The sequence below is a fragment of the Hyla sarda genome, chromosome 1 (genome assembly GCF_029499605.1).
Source record: "Hyla sarda isolate aHylSar1 chromosome 1, aHylSar1.hap1, whole genome shotgun sequence".
Taxonomy (NCBI): domain Eukaryota; kingdom Metazoa; phylum Chordata; class Amphibia; order Anura; family Hylidae; genus Hyla; species Hyla sarda.
In genome coordinates, this window is record NC_079189.1 from 160,518,397 (window position 1) to 160,533,774 (window position 15,378).

General features: G+C 43.4%; 1 long non-coding RNA gene across 1 annotated transcript; it reads left to right on the forward strand.

Annotated features, from left to right (window-relative positions):
* Positions 1-323: 323 nt before the first annotated feature.
* LOC130360820 (uncharacterized) lies at positions 324-2,116 on the forward strand. Its single transcript, XR_008890813.1, has 5 exons — positions 324-353; positions 559-623; positions 1,174-1,316; positions 1,753-1,901; positions 1,992-2,116. It is a non-coding gene; the product is annotated as an uncharacterized LOC130360820 (long non-coding RNA).
* Positions 2,117-15,378: the final 13,262 nt, after the last annotated feature.

The following is a 15,378-nucleotide window of genomic DNA, read 5'->3' on the forward strand; positions in this document are numbered from 1 at the left end:
CACTCAGGCATCCCCTTATAAAGGAGTGTTCAAAAATGGAGTTGGAAGCTTTTAATAAAGAGCTTGATGAGAACCTTAATATATGGGAAAAAGACATTCAGACTATGAAAACAAAAAATACCAACGAGACTCGGTGGACGCCCAATCCAACAGGGTCTATAAATGGAGACAGAACCAAACAAAACCCCTTGCTAGATCACTTTCGGTGTCCTCATTGGCATCTGTGGGGGCAGAATCAACAACATCATCTTCCTACAGACAGCAATTCTCTGGAAGGAAGAGAAAAATAGAACATAGCTACGGTGAAGGAATACCTTTAGGAACGCAATTACAATTCTCGTGATCAAAATCAGGTAAGTACCAAAGTCATTAATCTTACAGATCATGTACTTACTAAAGCCCAAAATGAAGTATTGAGTTTAGGGCTTACATTCTGTCCAACGGCAAAATTTGATCGCTTTACTGCCATCAAAGATTTGCAGTTGTTTGCACGTAAGCTAGCATTTAAAAGACGTTTAATCATAACATTGAAGCTTCCAACTCTGATCTTTCCACCAGGACTGACCAAGAAGCGGTACGCACTTTGATTGAACTCATGGATGAACAAGAACCACAACCTACAGGTAAGTTTCCTACACACCTTTTACCAAAATCCAAAAATTTCCCGCAGCTGACACAGTTCCCAGAGATTGACCTTTTTGTCAAATTAGTCTCTCAGGAGTTCAATCAGATCCCAGAGACAATACAAAATGAACAATTTGACATATCACCAACGTCAAGCATTACGTGAGATCCAATCCTTGAAAAATGTCATTATTAAACCGTCCGATAAAGGCGGTAATGTAGTGTTATGGCCCCTAGAAATGTATGAGAGGGAGATGTTACGTCAACTACGACAAGGCGACTGTTATAAAAAACTTACTTTTAATCCTACTTTAAGGTTTTTATCTGAATTAAATATTATTTTAAATCAAGCAGTTGACCAAGGCATTTTTTCAGCAAACAGATGGAGGCCCTCTTACCAAAAAATCCCACGGTATCCTCCATCTATTTACTCCCTAAAATACACAAAAGTGCCACCCTGTCCGCCGGGTAGACCGATTGTGTCTGGCTGTGGAAATTTATGTGAACCGCTATGCCGCCTCATTGATTACCATCTAACCTCTATTGTAGAGACCCTGCCATCTTTTTTAAAAGACACCAATGATGTACTAAGAAAATTAGACAACTTGCAACTCGAATCCGATATGGTTATAGCTACCTGTGATGTGGAGGCACTTTACACTTCTATCCGACATAGTGACGGAATACGAGCGGTAAGATTCATTTTGTCTTCCAGTGCCCCTCGACTCTGATTTATGTAATTTTTTAATAGTGGCCCTTGAGTACATTTTGACTCATAATTTTTTTATGTTTAAGGAGTCTCTCTTCCTGCAGCTCCAGGGCACGGCAATGGGGGCATCTTGTGCGCCCTCGTATGCCAACCTGTTCCTGGGGCTGTGGGAGAGAGACATTTTTATTTCAGATCCCATTCCAGGTATAGAGAACATACAATATTGGTGGCGATATATTGATGATATCTTGTTAGTGTGGCAGGGACCGGTCATTGAACTACAAGACCTAATTACTAGGCTTAATCAAAATGACTTAAATATTAAATTAACCACCAATATAGGCTACTACATCTACTGAATTCCTTGATGTTAAGATCATAAGAGATGACAACGGTTTCCTTTCCACTGACCTTTTTAGAAAAAGTACTTCTGCCAACACTATACTTCATGCAAAATCCGGACACCCCACGACACCTAGTGAATAACATTCCAACTGGACAATATCTTCGGGCACGACGTATTTGTTCCAATACCTTGGACTTCGAGAAACAAGCTGAAGATCTTCAGGTACGTTTTAAAGAGAGAGGCAATAATGACAATTGTTTGACTAAAGCATACCATAGAGCCAAAAAGAGTGATCGTAATACTCTCTTACAGGTTAAAAGACGTACCACCAAACAGGATTCCGATACCGTTAGATTCATCACAACATACCACTCACGGACCCAAGATATGAACACAGCAATTGCAAAATACTGGCCCTTACTTACGACAGACCAGGTACTTCTGGGATGCCTTCCCAAAAAATCCTTCTGTTACTTTTAGAAGGTCGAAAAATATTAAAGATTCTTTGGTTCGTAGTTACCATCAGGGACCTAATAAATCTCATCTTTTTGGATCAAAAGGCCCCAAATGGGGCAGTTTCAATTGCGGGCAGTGTGTTGCATGCGCAAAACATAGAATAGAATACTACTTTGAAAATGCCAGTGGAATGAAGTCTTACAAAATTACTCATCATATTAACTGTGCAACCAAGGGTGTAGTATACTATGCTAAGTGCCCATGCAACAAAATTTATATCGGTATGACAACACGCGAACTCCGCAGACGCGTGAGGGAACATGTTTTGGACATAAAAGCAGGGAAGGATGGACCAGATCCATTCTATCAGAAGTCTTTGGCAAGACATTTTAAGAAGTACCATGCAGTGATTCATCTCTTTTACAGGTTCGGGGGCATTGATCGGGTCTATGCTGGCCCTCGTGGCGGCAATTGGAAAAACTCTTCTCGCTCAAAAAGAATGTAAATGGATCGAAATTTTGGGAACAAAAACTCCGGCTGGATTGAACGAGATCAACAGTTTTGCCTCTTATTTGTAAGTATAATCTATTTCTCTGTGGTTATTTTTATTATTTCCTACATTGCTATCACTATATCACTATCACTCTTCCTCCAACATCACTATATGTCACGATTTTCTCCATATGCCATTATCTCTCTTTTTGTGTTCATTTTTTCTTCTCCCACACTATGGTCATTTATTTTTGGCCCCTTCCCTTCACAATTTTCAGTCCTCTCGTATCCTTCTTCCCCCCCCCCCCCCCTTCCCCTTCTCTCCCCTTTTCCCTTCCCCTTCCCCCCCTCCCCCCCCCCTTTTTCCCCCTTCCCTTTTCCTCCCCTTTTTTCCCCCCTTTCCCCCAAACCCCCCCCCCCCCCCCCCTTTTTTTTTTCCCCTCATGGTTTGTATATATACATACCTCCTGCACTTGCCCATCTATTCCTATTATTGTCTTTCTCTATCTCTTATGTGGTTTTTTTTCTATGTTATGTGTATTTATTTCACTCAAATATTCTTATTTATGTTGTTCTCGCTGTTTGTAATTATGATATTCTCCTTTTTTTTCATTGTTGTAATTTTTTTCTCTCTTCTCTTCTTTTTTTATCCAATTATTGTTTATTTATGTAGGGTCTACAATACATCTTGCTCATCATTCTATCAATATGGCGGGAGACTCCCTTTTCCTTCCTTTTCTCTCCTCCTTTCCCATGTTCCCCATCTTATGCACCATTTGATATATCTTTAATGTATTTATTATTGTTGCTATTACCAGTAGTGTTGTCCTATTAACCATCTGTGGATGGTTCATGTATGTATTTTCATACAATATTGATTTGTCTTTTTTAAATTATGTTTAAAGCTATATGGGGGGCCCCCCACTTTATTATGTATGTTTATTCATGTGTTTTTTATAGCCATTATTTTTGGCTATTATATTACCATCCTCTTTTATTGATGTACAATTCATATATTACATACATTTCATTTATCATGCCATCCTCTAATTGTCCCCTATATCTTAACACCTTGGCAATACTTATGCATTTATTTTTTTCCATACTTACCACAATTATTTATTTAATTCATCACTTCCATTCATTCACCCTTCCCAGTGTCACATCCCATGGCATTTTTGTACACTCAGGTCTATCTCATCACATTATCCCCATTCTCACACCCCTCTTCATTTCCCCCCCCCTCCCTCTCCTTTTCCCCCCTATATTACATATATATATATATTTTTTTCCTGCCCTTTCACTATTTTTGCACCAATATGTTATTTTCACGTGCACACACAGATACCTTACACAATTCATGCATCACATACCCTACATGGTTGATTTAAATTAGATCCTATTGTTTCCCCTCATTAACTATTACCCTTTATACATCTTTTCATTCCCTTCAATTTATATCGGCAGTCAGCCATTTTAGTGAGGCCACAGGCATCCTCTGCCTCTAGGGACCGGGCCCGGCGCACATGCGCCACACTATAGCACACGGCCATGTTTGTGTGGCCTGCGCCATTAGTTCCATCCCTGCGCGTCTCTGGCTCCCTATATGGGAGTTGAGCCAGCATACATGCGCAGTAGTGTACCCCAGGCGTGGACGGCTTACACGGCCCTCCTCTCGCGAGATCTCGGTCTCATTCACATGAGCCGATCCGCTCACGTGACCTGACGCCATTTCCGGTTTACATCACCCAGTGTCCCGCAACAGGTGCGTTCCTCACTCCTCATTGGCATACATATCCTACTTATAGCGAGACTATCCTAGTCCACCTCACTCCTTGACAAAGCCGCTTCCGGCGAAACGCGTCGGAGTTGTGGAGGTGGATTGGGGTGAGTCCTGTGCCAGTCTTATACTAGACCGTTTCCTTCCCTACATATTATTCCTTGTTGCTAGTCACCACCTAAACTTGCTGCTATCTATCTGCTGCTATCTGCACTATTGCTGCCCACTGCCTGTTGGTTGTTATTGCTTACTATTAGCACTATACCGTGTTACCCAGGTATTATTATTATTTTCCCTTCTTTAGGCTGCATGTTCAAGCCCTTGTCCACTTTAGTTGCACCGTTAATTAATTAATTTTTAATTTTCAATTTTTAAATCTTTTCACTTGTTGCAACTCACTTGAGTGTCATGTTTTATTCATTTACCTTTTGTTTTGGTTATTAATCCATAATTTTATCACATATATTTGGTTGCTTTCACTGGCCATTGCGTGGTAAATTCATTTCCACAAGTATTGCACATCCTTTTTGCACATTTTGCACTACGTCCTTCCCCCCTCCTTCCCCTCACCTTGTGCATGCAACCCCTGCAGATATTGATTTATAAACTATTAATTGCAGCTCACTACTAGCATTGTGACTTTGTAAAGAATTATTTTATCTTCTTTTTTATTATATTGGCATACAGGCTCTCTCACCCCAGCATCCACCTTATACTTTCATATTTAATTTTTTTATATATTCTATATATATTTTTTTTTTATTACCGTTTATGAATTGATTCTGTGATTTTAGATATACATATATGTATTTTTTAAACTATACATTTCAATAAAATTATTTTTATACATGATTATACTTGTCATAAATTATTTTTAACTGGGGTATATTCACTATTTATTGTGTGGTCTTCCACACCTGTAGGTTGTTATTTTTAAAAAGTGTAATAGCAGAAAATACCCCCCAAAATTTGAAACCCAATTTCTCCCGATTCAGAAAACACCCCATATGGGGGTGAAAATTGCTCTGCTGGAGCACTACAGGTCTCAGAAGAGAAGGAGTCACATTTGGCTTTTTGAAAGCAAATTTTGCTCTGGGGGCATGTCGCATTTAGGAAGCCCCTATGGTGCCAGAACAGCAAAAAAAAACACATGGCATACCATTTTGGAAACTACACCCCTCGGGGAACGTAACAAGGGGTAATGTGAACCTTAATACCCTACAGGTGTTTCACGACTTTTGCATATGTGAACATTTTTTATTTTTTTTTACCTAAAATGCTTGGTTTCCTAAAATTTTTACATTTTTAAAAAGGGTAATAGCAGAAAACAACCCCCAAAATTTGAAGCCCAATTTCTCCCGATTCAGAAAACACCCCATATGGGGGTGAAAAGTGCTCTGCTGGCGCACTACAGGTCTCAGAAGAGAAGGAGTCACATTTGGCTTTTTGAAAGCAAATTTTGCTCTGGGGGCATGTCGTATTTAGGAAGCCCCTATGGTGCCAGAACAGCAAAAAAAAAACACATGGCATACCATTTTGGAAACTACACCCCTCGGGGAACGTAACAAGGGGTAATGTGAACCTTAATACCCTACAGGTGTTTCACGACTTTTGCATATGTGAACATTTTTTATTTTTTTTTACCTAAAATGCTTGGTTTCCCAAAATTTTTACATTTTTAAAAAGGGTAATAGCAGAAAACACCCCCCAAAATTTGAAGCCCAGTTTCTCCCGATTCAGAAAACACCCCATATGGGGGTGAAAAGTGCTCTGCTGGCACACTACAGGTCTCAGAAGAGAAGGAGTCACGTTTGGCTTTTTGAAAGCAAATTTTGCTCTGGGGGCATGCCGCATTTAGGAAGCCCCTATGGTGCCAGAACAGCAAAAACACACACATGGCATACAATTTTGGAAACTAGACTCCTCAGGGAACGTAACAAGGGGTAAAGTGAACCTTAATACCCCACAGGTGTTTCACGACTTTAGCATATGTAAAAAAAAATATATTTTTTTTACCTAAAATGCTTGGTTTCCCAAAAATTTTACATTTTTAAAAAGTGTAATAGCAGAAAATACCCCCCAAAATTTGAAACCCAATTTCTCCCGATTCAGAAAACACCCCATATGGGGGTGAAAATTGCTCTGCTGGAGCACTACAGGTCTCAGAAGAGAAGGAGTCACATTTGGCTTTTTGAAAGCAAATTTTGCTCTGGGGGCATGTCGCATTTAGGAAGCCCCTATGGTGCCAGAACAGCAAAAAAAAACACATGGCATACCATTTTGGAAACTACACCCCTCGGGGAACGTAACAAGGGGTAATGTGAACCTTAATACCCTACAGGTGTTTCACGACTTTTGCATATGTGAACATTTTTTATTTTTTTTTACCTAAAATGCTTGGTTTCCCAAAATTTTTACATTTTTAAAAAGGGTAATAGCAGAAAACAACCCCCAAAATTTGAAGCCCAATTTCTCCCGATTCAGAAAACACCCCATATGGGGGTGAAAAGTGCTCTGCTGGCGCACTACAGGTCTCAGAAGAGAAGGAGTCACATTTGGCTTTTTGAAAGCAAATTTTGCTCTGGGGGCATGTCGCATTTAGGAAGCCCCTATGGTGCCAGAACAGCAAAAAAAAAAACACATGGCATACCATTTTGGAAACTACACCCCTCGGGGAACGTAACAAGGGGTAATGTGAACCTTAATACCCTACAGGTGTTTCACGACTTTTGCATATGTGAACATTTTTTATTTTTTTTTACCTAAAATGCTTGGTTTCCCAAAATTTTTACATTTTTAAAAAGGGTAATAGCAGAAAACACCCCCCAAAATTTGAAGCCCAATTTCTCCCGATTCAGAAAACACCCCATATGGGGGTGAAAAGTGCTCTGCTGGCACACTACAGGTCTCAGAAGAGAAGGAGTCACGTTTGGCTTTTTGAAAGCAAATTTTGCTCTGGGGGCATGCCGCATTTAGGAAGCCCCTATGGTGCCAGGACAGCAAAAGAAAAAAACACATGGCATACCATTTTGGAAACTAGACCCCTCGGGGAACGTAACAAGGGGTTAAGTGAACCTTTATACCCCACAGGTGTTTTATGACTTTTGTATATGTAAAAAAAAAATTTTTTTTTTTACCTAAAATGCTTGTTTTCCCAAAAATTTTACATTTTTAAAAAGGGTAATAGCAAAAAATACCCCACAAAATTTGAAGCCCAATTTCTCCCGAGTACGGCGATACACCATATGTGGCCCTAAACTGTTGCCTTGAAATACGACAGGGCTCCAAAGTGAGAGTGCCATGCGCATTTGAGGCCTAAATTAGGGATTGCATAGGGGTGGACATAGGGGTATTCTACGCCAGTGATTCCCAAACAGGGGGCCTCCAGCTGTTGTAAAACTCCCAGCATGCCTAGACAGTCAACGGCTATCTGGCAATACTGGGAGTAGTTGTTTTGCAACAGCTGGAGGCTCCGTTCTGGAAACAGTGGCGTACCAGACGTTTTTCATTTTTATTGGGGAGGGGAGGGGGGCTGTGTAGGGGTATGTATATATGTAGTGTTTTTTTACTTTTTATTTTATTTTGTGTTAGTGTAGTGTAGTGTTTTTAGGGTACAGTCACACGAGCGGGGGTTCACAGTAGTTTCTCGCTGGCAGTTTGAGCTGCGGCAGAAAATTTGACGCAGCTCAAACTTGCAGCCGGATACTTACTGTAATCCTCCGCCCATGTGAGTGTACCCTGTACGTTCACATTGGGGGGGGGGACATCCAGCTGTTGCAAAACTACAACTCCCAGCATGGACGGTCTATCAGTGCATGCTGGGAGTTGTAGTTTTGCAACCGCTGGAGGCTCCGTTTTGGAAACAGTGACGTACCAGACGTTTTTCATTTTTATTGGGGAGGGGAGGGGGGCTGTGTAGGGGTATGTGTATATGTAGTGTTTTTTACTTTTTATTTTATTTTGTGTTAGTGTAGTGTAGTGTTTTTAGGGTACAGTCGCACGGGCGGGGGTTCACAGTAGTTTCTCGCTGGCAGTTTGAGCTGCGACAGAAAATTTGCCACAGCTCAAACTTGCAGCCGGATACTTACTGTAATCCTCCGCCCATGTGAGTGTACCCTGTACATTCACATTGGGGGGGGGGGGACATCCAGCTGTTGCAAAACTACAACTCCCAGCATGTACGGTCTATCAGTGCATGCTGGGAGTTGTAGTTTTGCAACAGCTGGAGACACACAGGTTGTGAAACACCGAGTTTGGTAACAAACTCAGTGATTTGCAACCAGTGTGCCTTCAGCTGTTGCAAAAGCTACAACCCCCAGCATGTACGGACAGCGGAAGGGCATGCTGGGTCTTGTAGTTATGCAACAGCCGGAGGCATACTACATTGGCTGGGGATGCTGGGGATTGTAGTTATGCAACAGCTGGAGACACACTGGTTTACTACTTAACTCAGTGTGCCTTCAGCTGTTGCAAAACTACAACTCTCAGCAGTCACCGACAGCCAACGGGCATGCTGGGAGTTGTAGTTATGCAACCACCAGATGCACCACTACAACTCCCAGCATGCACTTTAGCTGATTGTGCAAGCTGGGAGTTGTAGTTACACAACAGCTGAAGGTACACTTTTACATAGAAAGAATGTGCCTTCAGCTGTTGCAAAACTACAAGTCCCAGCATGCCCATAAGGGCATGCTGGGAGTTGTGGTGGTCTGCCTCCTGCTGTTGCATAACTACAGCTCCCAGCATGCCCTTGTTGCATGCTGGGAGCTGTTGCTAAGCAACAGCAGGAGGCTGTCACTCACCTCCAACGATCCAGCAGCACAGGTCAGTCCCTCGTCGTCTCCGCCGCCGCCGCTGCTCCTGGGGCCCCGATCCCAACAGGGACGCCGGGGATCGGGGTCCCCAGCACCGGGGGTCATCTTCCCGCACCCGCTCACGTCCTCCGGAAGAGGGGCGGAGCGGGTTGCGGGAGTGACACCCGCAGCAGGCGCCCTGATTGGTCGGCCGGTAATCCGGCCGACGAATCAGGGCGATTGTGAGGTGGCACCAGTGCCACCTCACCCCTGCAGGCTCTGGCTGTTCGGGGCCGTCTCTGACGGCCCCGATCAGCCAGTAATTCCGGGTCATCGGGTCACTGGAGACCCGATTGACCCGGAATCTGCCGCAGATCGCTGGACTGAATTGTCCAGCGATCTGCGGCAATCGCCGACATGGGGGGACATAATGACCCCCCTGGGCGATATGCCGGGATGCCTGCTGAACGATTTCAGCAGGCATCCGGCTCCGGCTCCCCTCCGGCTAGCGGTGGGGGCCGGAAATGCTCAGGGCGTATCCATACGCCCTCGGTCCTTAAGGACTTGGAAACGGGGGCGTATGGATACGCCCTATGTCCTTAAGGGGTTAAATGAGTACTCCAGAGCAAAACATCTTATCCCCTATCAAAAGGATAGGGGATAAGATGTTAGATCGCGGGGGTTCCACTGCTGGGGACTCCCTTGATCGCCGACACGGCACCAGGTCATCTGTGCACAGAGCATACTTTGCTCCGTGCTGAACGACTGGCGACTACAGCCGCCATGCCCCCTCCATTCAGGTCTATGGGAGGAGGCGTGATGGCTACATACACATTAATGGAGGGGGCGTGGCGTGATGTCACAAACACTGGAGCTCCATTGCGGGGATCCCCAGCGGCGGGACCCCCGCGATCTAACATTTTATCCCCTATCCTTTTGATAGGGGATAAGATGTTTTGCACCAGAGTACCCTTTAACCCCTTAAGGACTCAGGGTTTTTCCATTTTTGCATTTCAATTTTTCCTCATCACTTTCTAAAAATCATAACACTTTCAATTTTGCACAAAAAATTCCATATTATGGCTTATATTTTTGCGCCACCAAATCTACTTTGCAAGGACATTAGTAATTTTACCAAAATATCCTTGGCAAAGCGGAAAAATAACTTGTGTGACAAAATTGAAGAAAAAATGCCATTTTGTAACTTTTGGGGGCTTCCATTTCTACATAGTGCATTTTTCGGTAAAAATGACATCTTATCTCTATTCTGTAGTTCCATATGGTTAAAATTATACCCTACTTGTATATGTTTGATTTTATATTACTTCCCAAAAAATCATAACTACATGCTGGAAAACTTATACATTTAAAATTGTCATATTCTGACCCCTCTAACCTTTTTATTTTTCCGCATACGGGCTGCTATGAGGGCTTATTTTTTGTTCCCTGATCTGAAGTTTTTATTGGTATAATTTTTATATTGATTGGACTTTTTGATCACTTTTTATGAATTTTTTCATGATATAAAAAGTGACCAAAATACACTATTTTGGACTTTGGAATTATCTTTGCGCATACGCCATTGACTGTGCGGTTTAATTAACAATATATTTTTATAGTTTGGACATTTCCGCACGCAGCAATACCACATATGTTTATTTTTATTTACACATTTTGGGGGAAAAGGGGGGTGAGTCTTACTTTTATTAGGGAAAGGGTTAAATAACCCTTATTAACTTTTTTCCACACTTTTTTTTTTTTGTGCAGTATAATACCCCCCCCCCCCCCCCCCTTAGTGGCTATTAGACTGAACATACTGATCTCATACACAGATCATTGCCGATCAGCTCAACTGAGCTTCCAGGAAGCTTTTACTTTCATTTTAGATGTAGCGATCAACACACATCTAAAGGGTTAATAGTGCGTGGCACAGCGATCGGTGACACACGCTATCAGCCCAGGGTTCCGGCTGTCATTAGCCGCCGGGACCGACCTGATATGACCCCGCGTTATATACCGGGACCGGGCGCAGACATACAGGTATGCCCTGTGTCCTTAAGAGGTTAAGCATCTTGGGCATAGAGTTCACCAGAGCTTCACAGATTGCCTTTTCCACTGTTTCTTGAAGATATCATGTTACTGATGGATGTTGAGACCTTGTACTTCTTCACCTTTTGTTTGAGGATGCCTGACAGATGCTCAATAGGGTTTAGGTCTGGAGACATGCTTGGCCAGTGCATCACTTCCTCAGTTCTTTAGCAAGGAAGTTGTCATCTTGGAGATGTGTTTGGGGTCATTATCATGTTAGATTTCTGCTCTGTGGTGCAGACTCCAAAGTGAGTGGATCAGGCTCTGCCTCAGTATGTCACAGTACATATTGGCATTTATGTTGCCCTTAATAAACTGTAGCCCCCTAGCGCCAGCAGCACTCATGCAGCCTCAGACTATTACTGTAGGTAAGACACACAAGCTTGACACAATCTGAACCAAATGAAACAAGTATTGTAGTGCTTTTTTTATTATCCCATTGTGCCTAGGCTGTATAAAGTAAAATAACAAACTTTAACTCACCTTCCACTGCTCCCTCATTGCTTTAAGTTAAAGGGGTACTCCGCTGCTCAGCATTCAGAACAAAATGTTCTGAATGCTTAGAGCTAGCAGGGGGGCTCATGACGTCATGGCCCCACCCCCTCATGACGTCACATCATGCCCCTCAATGCATGTCTATGTGAAGGACGTGATGGCCACCACATCCCCTCCCATGGACATGCATTGAGGGGTGGGGCCATTATGTCACGATTCCCCCTCCCCCACTGGCTTTAAGTGTTCAGAATATCCAGTAATCCATGTCCTTTGCTTGTCTTCAGCAAACTGTTTGTGCGTTTTCTTGTGCATCATCTACAGTAGTGCAAAAAAGTATTTAGTCAGCCACCAATTGTACAAGTTCTCCCACTTAAAAAGATGAGTGAGGCCTGAAATTTTCATCATAGGTATATCTCAACTATGAGAGACATAATGAGAAAAAAAAATCATAAAATCACATTGTCTGATTTTTTAAAGAATTTTTTTTTGCAAATTATCGTGGAAAATAAGCACAATTGGTGGCTGACTAAATACTTTTTTGCCCCACTGCAAAGACCATAATACCTAGAGATACTTTGAGTCTTTAAGACATGTTTTTCAACTAAAAGTTATGTATCATATCTGCAATGGGGGAGATTTATCAAAACCTATGCAGCAAAAAAGCTAACCAGTTGCCCATAGCAACCAATCAGATTGCCTTTTTTTTTATTTTTAGAGCCCTTTTTAAAAATAAAAGAAGTGATCAGATTAGTTGCTATAGACACCTGGTTAACTATTTCTCTGCACAGGTTTTGATAAATCTCCCCAAATGTGTATAGATAGATTGATGGTTAAATATATAGATTTTTTTTTAAATGTTATTTGTATATGTGGTGTCCCGGTACTGTATTGTATACCGTACCTTGTGTGGTGGTCCCCAAAGTCAGAGTTACTTCGTTCCAGTAGCATCCTCCTAGTGGGATAGCCCTAGTCGCCTCTTCCTTGTTCAATTCTGTGATGTTTACATGTATAAATAATTGTATATTTAATTATCTATATAGTATCAAACGACCTTAGGTCACACGACTCATGTTAATTCTAGTAAGGTGTGTTGAAGGACCTTTGGAGGTTCTCATGTGTGGTCACATGGTTAGACCATAATTCCTTGTAAAGTGAATGACAGATGGTATGGACCTGTGAGCTTAAGGCCAGCCCCTACCCATATAAGGGAGCTGCAACCAATGATCGCTCTCTTGGGTTTGGACAAGTGGAGAGAAAAGTTATCCGTGCAACTTACAAAGACAAGCTTAGGCCTGAAGCCTGCCAGCCTCAGCCTGAATCTAATCATGAGTTACATTATCAATCCCTGCTAAAGCTAGTGTGACTGCTGGACCTAAACTCAATCCCCTAAATCCAGCGGAACAACACTTAATTCTTTTTCTGAGCTCAGAACTTACAAGGGCCCAACCAACTGTCAGGATCTTAACAGACTCTGGTAAAAACACTGTTTCTGTTTAATGTTGCATAAAAGCTGCAGTAAAAGTTCCGACAGTTTTCTGAAAACCTCCAGTTGTGGACAATCTTTTATTATACCTCCCTATCGTTCTTGGGAAACAAGCTCCCTTTAGTTACTGCACAGCTACACCCCATATACCCTACATTCCCAGGCTACCACATAGCTTTTTGACATCTTACTAACAGGCTACAGGTGTATGCCTACATCTGTTGCCACCATTAACAGAGTACTCCCCCCATATAAAGAACTGTTTTCATGTGCTGTAAACCACCATCTAAGTGGACGGGACTGTGTGTGTGGTGTTGCGTTCAAGGAGGGCACGCAAAAAGTAAGGGGGGAGGTGAAGATTTATTGGCTGCAAGGATGTGTAAAGTACAAGGTGAATACAGGCTACGATCCTCTGGTCCGGTCAGCGCTGCAAGAGTTAACTCGCTGCCAGAGAAGTGCGTGAAAAAAGCCCACGCTGTGCCACGACCCACCCCTGGGCGTGGCTACCAAGTAAATGTGTCGTAGCCAAAGGGGAATTTAGATTCACTGCTTTTGTTTGCCGGGGGACCAGAAGTCGGGGTTGCACCGATGGCGTCCTTCTGGCCAGCGGCCATTTTGGAGAAGCCCATTATAAAAGGAGCCCTGCACAGCGACCTCTTCAGTCTGCAAGAGGAAGAGATGGAGTGTACAGACATGGCGGTTGCAGCCCAACTATTTCAAGACCTTGCCGACCGTCTGCAGCAGTTATAGTTGGATGCGGAGGGGGCCTGCAATCTTCCCCCACTGCCCAACGATGATGACGACTGGCCGGACACCCCTCCAGGAGAATTTGCTGGGACACCTGGAGCATCTTCACCGGAGAGATTGTCCCCTCACCACCGGACATGGGGTTCGTGGGCTGAGATCCCGACGGAGGAGTCTTCTGTAAGCACTCCACCAGAAGCTGCCTTCTCTTCCTCCTCCAGCCCAGAACCAGAAGTACCCCTGTCTGATTTAAATTTGCCGAGTGCATGACTGCGCTCGCCACGTTTGCCTAAATGGACATTCGGGGATGAACCAGAGTTGATTCAATTTATGCATGATGTTCTTCAACCCCTGCCTGGGAAACCACTCCCACCAATTCCTACAGTGCAGAGAGAAAGGGCCCGTCGAGAAGCCGAAATGGCTGAATTGATGGAGAAACTAAAGGCCCGAAATAGAGAACTTTATGCCCCCAAGCATGTTCATTTGCCTTATGAAGAGAAGATTCGCCATGAGCGGAACACCAAAGAATTGGAAGCACTCTTTATCCGTATGTGGGACTATCCCCGAGAAGCGAAGAAGCCATTGGCACGTCACAGAGCCACAGTGGCCAAGTTGGACAAGGTCAGAGGTTATGGTACCCTCATTGATTGCCACACCAGCTATACCATCCTCGTAAACTGGCGACCTGTACAGAGGCCTTATCTTGACAAGCAGTTCCTTACCCTGGAGGTGGGTGAGATTGTAGAATATACACCTGTCCAGGGCTTGCGAGGAGAGTGGGCAGCCGCAGTCACCAGACCAGCAGCTCCAACCCAGCTTCCATTCCAGTACTTCCCTTCTGAGGATTGGGAGAAGGACCCCTTTCAGTTAAGGCAGAAATGGCCTGCTCCTGTTGCTTCCACTGATGAGCCTACAGAAAAGGAGATTCTACAACAGCAGCCAGATGCTTCTATCTTCAATGATGTACCCAGGCCTACTCCTACTGAGGAGGTTTGGCCTAAACTGCGGGTACCAACAGAAGTGCCCAGGCCTACCTTCTCAAATGTGGTGTGGGACACCAACGTCAATCCCCTGCCCAGTTCTGGAGTCAAGAGGGGCAGGGGTTCTGCAAGAGGAGCTGGACGACTTTGAAAGAGCTTGTTCTAAAGGGTTAACCTTCCTGCTAGATCCTAATTGGATCCTGATTTTGTCTTAGTATTGTCTTCACAGACTTTGGAATTGTTTAAGAAAGCACCTAGCAGAACTTTGCCAAGAAAGTTCAAGTTATTCCTGCAACCATAAGTTAACAGGTGTTGTAGTAGTTGGAAGTAGGTGGCTCTCTCAGCTCCACTGAGAGTAACCTTTCTGTCACCCATCACTAACACCTTC